Below are 12,815 nucleotides of genomic sequence, written 5' to 3' on the forward strand. Positions count from 1 at the left end.
TCCTTTCCGGTGGGCAGCTTAGTACCATAATCACCGAGGCGAAGGGAGAAGTCAGACAGAAACATATTACTCTTCATGTCATTTCCATTTTCTGCAATGTAGACAAGCTGCGTTTCATAGCGCTCACCACATCATTTCATTTTCCCTAGTGATGGCAGGCATGGTGATGACCAGGCAGCTGGCATAACATGAGTCTGGTCATGAATGAAGCCGTCATGCTTCGCGTTCTTCAGAGTGCAGCGCGACAGCTATAAACTTTGGGGGGCACCTTATGCTTCTTGAAAAACAAATGAACATAGTACAAATTAGAACGGCTATATGCACTGGCTCAATAGTTTGTTTTTCACGCTGAAACGGTGTTTTGTGGTTTTAGAATTAAAAATTCTGCGCATAAATTGTTACCTTGACTTTATGCTTCAAATGTCTTTTCGAATGCGTATTATTGAAATAGGCCCCATTAGTTGAAAAAAATTACATAGCTGATTTAATTGAAAAGTAGATGTCGTGGTATTTCTTGGGATATATTCTTGATAAGGGATTTTTTTTTCTGCAAAAGCACGTACAAATAAGGCTTTGCGCGGTCCTGTTAACTTTACCTTGGAAAACATCAAAACTGAGTGCAGTTTCACTACATCAACTTAATTTTTGTCTGGTAAGCAAAAAGCCGGTGTATCCTACGCTGCACATGCGATTGTGGCATGTGTTGTCTTTTCTGCAGCGAACGAGAATTTACGGGAGTGTGTATCAAAATGCATCTGACGTATAGAAAAACAAATGTGATTGTGTCGATTATTCAGATAGATTAGTCGCGATCCCGATCGTAAAACAAGCATAGCGGAAACAAACGTTGTCCTGAGTTTCTTTGAGGTTTTAGATAAGTAAGCTATATACATCCTGACATCAAGAAGCAACGGAAGCAGTGCACAGTAGTTTATTATAACGCAAGCCACCTTTTGTATCGGAAAAGTAGTAAGTAAAAGAAAAAAGAAATACTGTTGGCATGTTCACGATGTTTCTAATATCGAAGAATTAGCGCCAGTTGTCTCTAAATAAGAAGTTATTCTAAATGGGTGCTTGCATATACAATCGGTTTATTCGACAGCAATCCTTTTTGAAGGTTTGATTGGTCGAGAACCAGTGACACACACTGTAAACCAAATTACACCCATATAGGTGTTTTATAGTGTCTATAACTCACACCCCAACACCCCGTGAAATGGGTGTATCAAGCAGGGCTACACCTATATCGTGGGGCGGATTTCCGAATTTACACCCTATGGCACAAACATTTTTTCGGGTGGAAAGACAAATGTACACCCAAGTGGCCTTAAGGGAGTGAGGGTGTAAAAGCAAATGCACCCAAGTAATCTTAAGGGCGTAAGGGTGTAATATTGCTATGACACCCTAACACCCTTAAAAAACAAAAGTAGTGTAGGGGTGTAATTGCTCAAACATCAAAAAGGGTGTGGGGGTGTTCATGCTGAATAATGCCCCAACACCCATGCAAAAAATACCATAATTCGAAAGTTACCCCTTTCCAGTAAGCCCCTGTGGAAGCATGTGAAAGCTTACCCTTTAGCTAGACCTTTAATGTGCAGATGTCCTATTGTAGTGGCTCCTGCCACAGTGTGGTAATCCTGGCCTTAGCACAGCTTTTATGGTTCATATATGAAGCACGGCATATAACACGTAATCCTAGCTTAATGCAGAGGCATCACTCAAAATGAGCTGCCACACATAACACAACATTCACAAAGTCATGCCATTGTGCGAAACGAAATCAAGCTTTATTTTATTAGGCACAGAGAACATACAGGATTCAGAGACAAATTGTACCTTAATCAAAAGCCTTTTTCAATTGTGCAAAGCAGAATGCTATTTGCTACAAAAGAAGACCGGAAATCAGACGTCAATGGTACGGCATGGAGCTCTAACGACCAATGCATGCATATCAAAGTACAACAAAAGAGCCTTTATTTGCACTTAAAAATGAAGAACTAATTTTAACATGCTTCAATGCAGTACAAAAGCACAGTGCAGTGAAGCATACAAACAGCAGGAAGAGTAGTGCAATGCAGCATGCCTTGTTTCTCCAATATACTGAAATAATATATCAATGCACACTACAATTACCACAATGATACGCCACAGTTTCCATGTGTTGTGGCATGTCTTATGCATATTATGCAAGGCTAGTGGTATTCTAATGAATGTAATGACAAAACAGTCTTAAAATGGCATTTTCATTTCACAATAACCCTTGTGTGTTCAGACATTCAGAATACTGGGGAAACAATAATACAGGAGTGAAAACAATGGGCAAAATTACAATAGCTTAACAGTGTCACTAGATACTAACCACGCAGAATAATTGATTTAAAGATGTAAAATATCAAGCGCATCACATAATATGTCCCCCTGAAACAATGCAACATCAAAGAACATAAAATGGGCACACAAAAGCAGGGTGAAAGAGTAACCACTTACAGCTAGCAGAGGTGGAGCAGCCAAGCTATCATCTGGAGCAATATTTTGGAGCATCATATCTTGCTTTTCTAGGGAGAAAATCTAAATTTGGAGCAGGTTTCAGGAAAAACAAACACAGCATTTTTGAGCTTGAAATTTCAAATTTACAGCATTGATTTATATGTGCAGTTTAATGTCCCCAAATCACCATATGGTTATGAGAAACGTCGTAGTGGAGGGCTCCGGAAATTTTAAACACCTGGGGTTCTTTAACGTGCACCCAAATCTGAGCACACGGGCCTAATGCGTTTCTGCCTCCATCGGAAGTGCAGACACCGCAGCCATGATTCGATCCCACGACCTGGGGGTCAGCAGCCGAGTACCATAGCCCCTAGACCACCGCGGTGGGGCTCCGAATTTACAGTAGTACAACAAATTATACTGAATCAAACACTCAAAAAAGTACATGTAGAAATTATTTGACATACGCTAATTCATTCAAAATACACGAGAGTGCAGCTATTTCAACAAAAGCACTCTTGAACTGTCCCACAGTGCAAACAATGCTATCCTCCCTATATACGAATGCTCCTCGACTCGAATCTCATCCTTCACTTGTACTAGCTGAGCACAGCGCCACCGCTTGTCTAAAATTGACGCTGCATTTCTTGAGAATCGCAGCAGATTATCCCTGATATTGAGTGACTTGCTCTTCCTAGAGACTACGCTGGAATCAATTTTCTCAAGTCAAGGTGAAGCATTTAGTGAAGGGACGTTCTAAAATACGGGTGTAAAACTCGCAGTAGCATTTGGTGAGCTTGTCCAACTGTTTGACAGGCGACCCAGAAATTCCAGATATTCGTAAAGGAGGAGCTCAAGGGGGTGGCGAAAAGAAAAAAAGTGGCATACGATTGTCTTTATCGTCGCTTAAGGCTGCAATAACCTCATAAATCACTCTGAAAGACGGCCAGCACTTATACTAGTACTCGTTATTGAATGGCATCTGCATGGCAGAGTAATATAGGGACAAAAATATTTTGTGTCCTGTAAATCAAAAAGCACTTTTCCGCAGAGCGAAAGCGTATTCTGGCAAAAGCGACTTAAAAAGCCTTATGGACGTCATAGAAAGGGGGGGGGGGGGAATAGAACTTTCTTTTAAACCGTTCTACTCTTTTCTTTTGCTGCGAGGTTAGAATATAGTCAATTAAACGTTATAATTACGGTTGGCACATCTGTATTAGATTGGATGATGATGACCCCGCCTCGAAGGTTTAGTCGCCAAAGTACTCAGCTGCATTTTTCATGCAGGCGAAAATGCTGTAGGCCCATTTCCTTAGATTTGGGTGCACAAGAACCCTAGGCGGCCGAAATTTCTGGAGCCCTCCCCGAAAGCGTCTCATAATCAAATGGTAGCTTTAGGACATTAAACTGCACACATCAATCAATTGGATGGTGATGCGCAAACTTAAGTTGAATAATGGATCTTATGTTTCTTGATAAAATTAACAATACTGAGAAATAATTGAGGCTGGTTGGGCATTTCATAAAGGTTTTGTGCAAAATTAGGAAATTGTATCCAATTGACACAATTGGCACGGCTGCTGTTCTCTTGAACATGCAAATATGAATACGAAAATATCATGTAATATTTTGCTACAGACATTAAACATGTGCTGTGAATAGACATGAATGCCTGAATTGAATAGTCGATTTCACGTCAAAACCACGACCGCACAAAGAAAACACATGAACAGGACGGGTGCTCACTAGCAGCTGTTTGTACCTTATATTCATAATATACTATATATTCATACGTACAACCTTAAAAAGGTGGCGAGCCGGCATGAAGTACTGATTGTGTTCGTGCCCCTAACAAACTAGCAAAATTGCGCCGGTGCATCGCTGAAAATCATGCTCAGCAGCTGAAAGGCTGTAAAAAGAAGCATGCGTGGCTATTCACGAAGTCTGCCACTGAAGTGGTTTACAAAATACCCCTATCGTGCAGAAAGACACATGTTAGCCAGACGACGAGGCGCTGCATCAATGATCGAGCGAGGGAACACGCCCTTACGGCAAAGAATAACGACGGTGCCCGTTCAAGAGCACATGTCACTTCATGTGGATTCACACCAAGAGCCATTTTGATGGGCTTTCACAAAAGAAAAGGGGTATCAATTGCGTTAGCAAAACTTCACTCATCATGTATGAGCTGGAAGCACAGTATCTAGCGATCATGTGTCCTATAGCGTGATTAGGTAAGGGACGGCCCGAGTAGGTTGCACAAGCGTTGACAAAAAGTGGGTTTATATCAGCCCATTTTCTCAAAAAATCAACAATTGCAAATGACTGCCCAATCCGTTTGTGTTTTCTTCGTTTGTGTGGTCGTCATTTTGGCGCGAATTTGACTAATATTCAATGCAAACATGCACCAACCATCCCAACAGCAAGTTCTACTACATATTGATGCTACTGCTGCACATGTAAACAACAATGGCACGTGCAGTTAGTTCCCTTAGAACTGTGAGAAAAGCGGCACTATACAGTGCCTCAGAGGAGGCACTTTCAGTATATTTTTTGGTAAATAAAGGGCTTAATATGCATAGGACCTTTTTCTGTGTTCATGACACACTGTTAGGGTGATTTCATGCTAAACGCCCAGCCGTTTTGGCGACCATCTCTAATGCATTCGAAAAATATTGTGCTGATTAACTGTATTGAAAGCAGTGAAACGGTAGGATATTTCAGAGAGAAAAAATGTTTGGTCGCAAGGTTGCCGTCGGAACTTTTCGGGATGTCGTTTGGGTGTGTGTGAAAAAATTTATTTTAAAAGTACGTTCTATACCAAACTTAGTCTACATGTTGAGTAAAGGTTCTTGTATAAGGTGTTTGAAGCTCAGTAATATTATTGCAACTATACTGGCACATATGCTTCTAAGACTTTATCCAAAATGTGCTATGTTTGCAATTTCTTTATTGCAATACTGCAGTTTGTATGAATATCTGTGTAGTGAATACCTACTCCACGCAAGGTATATTTTGAGAAAAAAATATTTGAGACTTATCAAGCTGGTAAACTTTATGAGAAAAGATCATAAATTCTACAAAATCGTAATTTTTGATCATATTCAGATGCGATTTACGCCATGAGGTGGCTCAATAAAAATTACCTTTATACATAAATTGAAAGCAAATAAACACTTCTTTTCATATACTATCATTGATTTTTTTGTTTTAAGGAAGAAAATATTTCTTTAGAAATCCCATTGGTGCCTATCTTCCCATTTGGTCATATGACAGCTGCCGCCTTGAAATTTTCTATTTTCATCAATGGGAAAGTTCAAAACCTATTTTCTTCCCTAAAACAAAAAAATGTAATGATAAAAATTGGCACATGAAAATACCTTTTTTCCCCTTTCGATTCAGGTTTGAAGGTCATATTTATTTGGACCACTCCACAGTGCAAATCGGGTCTCAATATAAACGAAAATGACGATTCTGCGAAACTCGTAATTTTTTCTCGTAATGTTTAGCAGCTTAAGAAGTCTCATATTATTATTTCCTCAAAATATACCTTTTGTGTAGTTAGTATTCATTAGTCAGACATTCATAACACATGTTGGCTAAGTTCTTGTAGGCGTAGTAGACGAAGAAAGTGCTTAACAGCGCAAATGACAAGAAAGGAAAGATGAGACGAGAACAGAGCCCTGAACAAACAACCAAAGCTCGTTGCAAACCAACTGCAATATACAGAAAACAGAATCTGCGCATAACCACGCATTATAAGCAGAATTGCACATACATGCACCATACGACCTACCTTATCGACAACCAGTCATATAAGGGGACCCCAGATAACTAACTTCACAGCAGTTAAAAAAATTGAGGGTGCGCTAAGACAGGAAGCGCCAAGTTCTTGAATATAGAAAGCTTCACTAATCTCGTGCTCGCGCCGATTTTGATATCCCCCGTAATCAAACACTTGTCAAGAATTGGCTGTCAACAAGACTTATTACAATGGTCTACCAAGTGGCTGGGAAGGAAACCTTTTAGAGAGTTAGCGTGCTCCCTCAACCGATCATGCATGCATCGCCCTGTTTGGCCGATGTCCACAGGTAAATAATATCTTGTAGAGAATAGCTAAAACACATTCAACATGGTGCATAGCGTGTTTCTTAGTGCATGCTTCTTTCTCAGGTCCTTCGCTGTTGACCCTGCGACATAGGCCAGCGAGCTTGTCGCGTGCGCACAACGCAACTCTTACACCTATTTTTCCAGCGACCTTCTTTAGCCTATGGGAAACTTCGTGTACGTAGGGAATAACAGCCTTGCCAGAATGAGGCTTGTTAAGTTAGCTCTTGCTTTGTGTCTCATCAGGCAATCTTAGTGATGTTAGGAGAGTCTCGGCAATAGAAGTTAGCAGGGGATTAGAAAAGCCTGCTTGTTGAAGGCAGTGAACTTAGAACGAGAAACTGCACTCTATCTTGCGGTGACAAAAGTCCGTTAGAATTGCCTTTAGGCAGGAAAAAGCGATGCTTCGCTCGACTAGCTTAGAGTTAGTGGACGTAAAAAGAAGGCTTTTCCTTGAGAAAGGTTCGTACCGCCAATATACATGGTCAACGAAAAAACCATTTCCAAGTCAAGGCATCGTAACTTGTCGTCATGAATCGAACTCCGACTTTAATTCCAGTTGCATCATTTCACGCCAAAAAATGTCAAATATCCGACCGGTGCAGATGTGTGCAATGGCTCGAGTTTAGAACCGGTTCTTTGTGACTTTTTACTCGCGTGGTATGAAAGAAGTCTCATGGCTAACTTTGATCACACGAGTACAGTTAAAGTGTTCGACTACGTTGACGGCTTTTTAGTGCTTTACCGCATCGATCAATCTGACCCTCGGGGAACCACCGATGAGATATTTGACGTTTTTGGGTGTGAAATGAAGAAACTAGAAATAACGTCGGAGTTTATTTCTGACGACAAGCTAGGATGTCTAAAATTAGAAATGCTTTTTTTTTTGTTCATCATGTATGTTGGCGGTACGAGTCATTCTCAAGAAAGAACCTCCTTTTTACGTCCGCCCATTCTAAGCTGGTCAAGTGAAGCATCGCTTTTTCCTGCCTAAAGGCAATTTTACCTGGCTCTTGTCACCGCCAGATAGAGTGCAGTTTCTCGCTCCAAGTTCACTGCCTTCAACAAGGAGGCTTTTCTAATCCCGAGCTAACTTCCTTTGCCGAGACTCTCCTAACGTCACTAAGAGTGGTTGATAAGAGACAAAGCAACAGCTAACTCAACAAGCCTCATTCTAGCAAGGCTGTTATTCCCTACATACACGAAGTTTCCCGAAGGCTAAAGAAGGTCACTGGCAAAATAGGTGTAAGAGTTGTGTTCTGCGCACGCGATAAACTCGCTGGGCTATGTCACAGGGTCAACAGCGAAGGACCTAAGAAAGAAGAATGCACTAAGAAACACGCTACGTGCCATCTTGAATGTGTTTTAGCGATTCTCTACAAGATAATTTTTTACTTTTGGGCATGGTTACATTGGTCAAACAGGGCGATGCATGAATGATCGGTTGAGGGGGTACGCTTACTCTCTAAAAGGTTTCCTTCCCAGCCACTTGGCAGACCATTGTAATAAGTCTTGTTGTCAGCCAATTCTCGACAAGTGTTTGATCACGGGGGATATAAAAATCGGCGCGAGCACGAGATTAGTGAAGCTTTCTATATTCAACAACTTGGTGCTTCCTGTGTTAGCGTACCCTCAATTTTTCTTAACTGCTGTGAAGTTAGTTATCTTGGGTCCATTTACATGACCGGTTGTTGATAAGGTAGGCTGTATGGTGCATGTATGTGCGATTCTGCTTATGGTGCGTGGTTATGCGCAGATTCTGTTTTCTATATATTGCAGTTGGTTTGCAATAAACTTTGATTGTTCAGGGCTCTGTTGTCGTTTCTTCTTTCCCTTCTTGTCCTTTGCGCTGTTAAGCACTTTCTTTGTCTACCATACAGCACCAACCAGTCGTATCAAGCACATTGTTAGTCTTGGAGGCGTATGTGCCAGTGAAATTGCACTAATATTACTGTGCTTCAAACACTTTAAACATGAACTTGTACTTAACATGTAGACAAATTTTGGTATCGAAGCAATGAGCAGTACTTTTAAACTACCTTCCCACAAACCACACTGAAACGACATTCCAGTAAGTTCAGAAGGCAACTACCGAAAATTTTTTTTCTTTTGAAATTATTTTACTGTTTCACTGTTTTCAATGCAGTAAATCATCACAATTTTTTTAATACATTTGAGATGGTCGCTAAAATAGCTGGGATGTTTGGCGTGGATTGACCCATTAGTGGATCAACCTTTTAAGCTGGCGACATCTAGGCCATCTCCAGTTTTTCATACAGCTGTAACATTATGCATTGTACACAGTTTTCTACACGCACTGCTGTTGATCTGATGGCAAACTGATACTTATATTGAAAATATAAATAGGTATATAGGACACATAGCTTGAGATGAAGCCTTTCCCATCAGAGGAATGTTCCTAAAATGTACAAGATATTTGGAGCAACCTATGAGTAGCGTCCACCACTGCTGCAACTCTTTGAGTGAGGTCGTGAGCCCGGAACAGCTGCTTTCAGGTTGTGATGAAGAGTGCACTGCATTGTCAGCACCCAGTCCATCGTAGAAGACGTAGTGTGCTTTCCTTTCAACATTCTGCATGTAAGAGATGCACAATATTCAACTAAGCATTTAAAAAATACTGGGAACAATCAGAACCTCATTATGATGTGTCATATAATAAAAAGCTCCAGCTTCTCCACTTTCAGCTTTACCACTATTCACTTTTACAAGCATCTGTGCATATTAGTGTACGAATGCAAGTGCCATCTTTGAGTATGGTTTTTTCCCCACCGTGGTGGTGGTGAAAAAGTGCTTCTCTCTTGAATCATGCACCTACCAAGAAGCTTGAAATATACTGGGAAGCTCAAATTTCAGCGTTTATACCAAGTTTTCTTGCTAAGCTAGAATACCCTAACAAATAGGCCACTACAATGGTTGATACAAAAAATTATATAAACCCATTCAGACAGAAAAGTAGCAATATTTATCGTTTACTTTGAAGGATCGTTGTGTAGACATGTACACATCACAGATGTACAACCTACTGTGTGAAAATAGTGTAAAACATCGAGCAAGCCCCAATATGGAAGGATCAACAGCACTTACAATATGACAACTGCTGCTGGAAAAACAGCACTGTGTATTTGTGGAAGCTCACCTTTAAATTTCTTCTCCAGTTACATAAATTTGGTGTACTCGATAATTTTATGTCTTTCACAGGTTGCTCATTGGTCAACAAAATGATTACTTTAGGCCACGAGTAAAACTGACTACTCTCAAGAATAAATAAGACGTGGTAACCCTATTCTTCGAGTGCATGCATAAGCAGCTAATTCGCAGTTGAATTTTTTTAATTCATAAAAACAGCCATGCAACAGATAATGTATCAAAAGTAAGTTAAATATATGCTTAATAAGCTCTGAACTGTTGGACCATAAATATGTATAATTTAAAAAATGCACGACATATTGGAGAAGTAGCTAACAGGAATATATGCATGGAGGGCTTATTAGTTGGATCAGTGTCCTTACATTCGTAAGGATGAAACCTGCACAGACAAAATGCGTGAAACAGACAAGAGCTGTTAGGTCTGCCTGCTTTCATTTACAGCCACCTGTGTCGCCATCCTCATTTTGTTTTTCACGAGCGTGTTCTTTAGTGGCTAACTATGCCTACACCATTATCATCTGTGCTGTATCAGTCTAACTGAAAGTTTTGTGTGCGTGTTTGTTGGTACACTTTGGCTAAGCTTTCATATGTAACCACATCGCAAAACCCTACACCAAAATATACAGAAATATTCTATTCTACAATATTCTATGTGCCGCAGTACAATGGTGCGAAAATGCAAAAAGATGTGTGCAATTGAGTGTGGCTGTTCAATCCCTTATTAAAGCAGATCAATATTTCTATATCCTGATTATTTACGATATACTAGTATAAATATAAACAAACCTAGCAAGGGATAAAAAGCGCGAATCACTGATTAAACAAGGTACATATATATTCTTTGGTTAGCTGCACGATTTTTAACAAAACACGTCACGCCGCTGCAAAGCGCAGGCATCAAAGGGGTACTGATACAAAGTTTAAGTATTTTTCAATTGTTGCTTTAAATAGCATATTTACTCGCATTAAAAACGCACCCCTATCTTCAGTCATTGAAATCTGGATTTTTTTTTTCTCCCGCGTAATAAACGCGCCCCATTTGTCCACTGCAGCCCCGCTAACTGACAACTGGCACCTCTTTTACCGTTGATCTGCTTCGTTTTTATTATTATTATTATTATGCCATTTCTTTCGCCCACCTCGGCTCGCTCAGCCCCCCCCCCCCCTTTGTTTTCTCACCCGCTGCCGAATGCCGTAAGGTTTATCTGCGCGGGGCACATCCCCCCGTTTTCTTTAACCATGCCCCAAAGCGAGGTTCACGAACACTGCGACTGTTGAGACATCGCAGCTGATAAGCACACAGCGAGCGAAGGTCACGAAGCTACCGACGCCATGAGACGGTCGCTTCCTGCAATTACGAGTATCGCGGGCAAATCGGGAGTTGGCAGGCAGGCACGCACTTCTGCACTTCGTTGTTCGCATACACGAAAGCTTACCTTTTCAGCAATAGCACGAAATCCAAAAGCGTTCTCCATGTAGCTCCCAGCGTACAGTCCGTTGATTGCTTGATCGGAAACACTGCTTGCGGCGGGCACAAGCTTCAACGAAAGCCGTTGACAGAGGACACACACTCCGCCGCACCGAAGTTGTTCTGTACTAGCCGACACGCCACAGATTGCAGTGACAAGTACTGTATCTACTGTAAGCACAATTTAAACTGTGCAAGCAGTATGAGTACGCGTCCCTGACAAAGCAAGTGAATAGTAAAATAATAAACCACCGTCAGCCTGCACCAAACACGCACCCGACATGTTACCACCCAATTCAAAGTCTGCCTGTTGACGATGGCGATGCGTAGTTGCCCCAAGACCTCAAAACCGAAACCGAAACCGAAACAAATAGCAGTACCGTTTTATGATATGATTTCCAAGCTATGACAAGCCTCCAAGATATAGTGTAATATTTCATGCTTGACAACATATTTATTTGCTAGCAGAGCTTCAAAGTCTTTGTTTTTGCCACTGACGTGTGCAGGTGGCAAAAGCGTAGCCTTCGTAATGTACATTTTTTTTTTCCCGGGTGAGGCGTTATTGCGGCGTTGTTTCGACATTTCGGAGTCAAAACTTGTTACTTGCGGAACATAGATATAAATAAAAAGTTAAGGAAGGGTGGCAAGGAGGTTGTTCTATATTTGACACATCTCCCACCCTTTTTTATGTTCGTTTGAGGAGATATTTTTTAATTCAAAATGGGGCAAATCTAGAACCGAAACAAGCTCAACTAACGCTGCCTTGACATATACATACTATCAACGTTCTTCTAGAACAGTAATATTTATAAATAATGTTTTAATATTACTGTTTTAGAGGAAACGTGAACGTATGTAAGAGCCAATTGAGTGTCATTTGAGCTACTTTCTGGTCAAGATTTGGCCCATTTCGCAAAAAAAAAAAGAAAGCTTGCGATTCGGATCCGCACGTATGCAACTACAGGCAAAAATTTACATACAAATTGCGCCAGGCCCCCTTTTTTCCTCTTTCTGTTCCCTTGCACGCATAAATCCTAGCAACACCCCTGCTGTGCTATTAGCTTCTTTTAAATAACACTCTGCCAATCAGCAAGAACCAGGGGCTTTGCTTTTTTTTTTACCGACAAATTATGAAGGACGCTTGCTTTTATTTCAAGTTTTAAATTTTGTGTGAGCATACCAATGTGCGATTATCAGTGCATTGTAACGTGACAGTAACAGCTGTCAATTACAATGCTGCAATTAGTCAACTACTCTCCATCTTTGTGGCACGGGTACATTGCGCTAGTGTTGTCTACGATCGTTCACGTGTATATTATACGACGCGCAAGCGTGCATTTCAAGTAAATATAAAAAGAGCACTAAGTGCCCACAGAGTGGTGCGATCCATTGGAAGAGTTCACCCGTGCTTAGCGTATGTGCGCCAAGCTTGTCCTGCGGCGCAGCATGCGTGCACAGCAGCTGCATCAGAGTAAGCTTAGCCTGTTAATTGCAAACATGCCTAGTTCCTTGGCAATGCGAATACTACAAACATTCAATTTGAACTGACCCATGTTCATAGACCTAAATATAACTCACTGAATAA

General features: G+C 40.9%; 1 long non-coding RNA gene across 1 annotated transcript; it reads right to left on the reverse strand.

The window, feature by feature from the left end:
• Positions 1-1,765: 1,765 nt before the first annotated feature.
• LOC142776734 (uncharacterized) lies at positions 1,766-11,577 on the reverse strand. Its single transcript, XR_012887768.1, has 2 exons — positions 11,199-11,577; positions 1,766-9,186 (listed from the first exon to the last, which is right to left on the reverse strand). It is a non-coding gene; the product is annotated as an uncharacterized LOC142776734 (long non-coding RNA).
• Between the last annotated feature and the right edge of the window lie 1,238 nt (positions 11,578-12,815).

The sequence above is a fragment of the Rhipicephalus microplus genome, chromosome X, assembly GCF_043290135.1.
Source record: "Rhipicephalus microplus isolate Deutch F79 chromosome X, USDA_Rmic, whole genome shotgun sequence".
Classification (NCBI taxonomy): domain Eukaryota; kingdom Metazoa; phylum Arthropoda; class Arachnida; order Ixodida; family Ixodidae; genus Rhipicephalus; species Rhipicephalus microplus.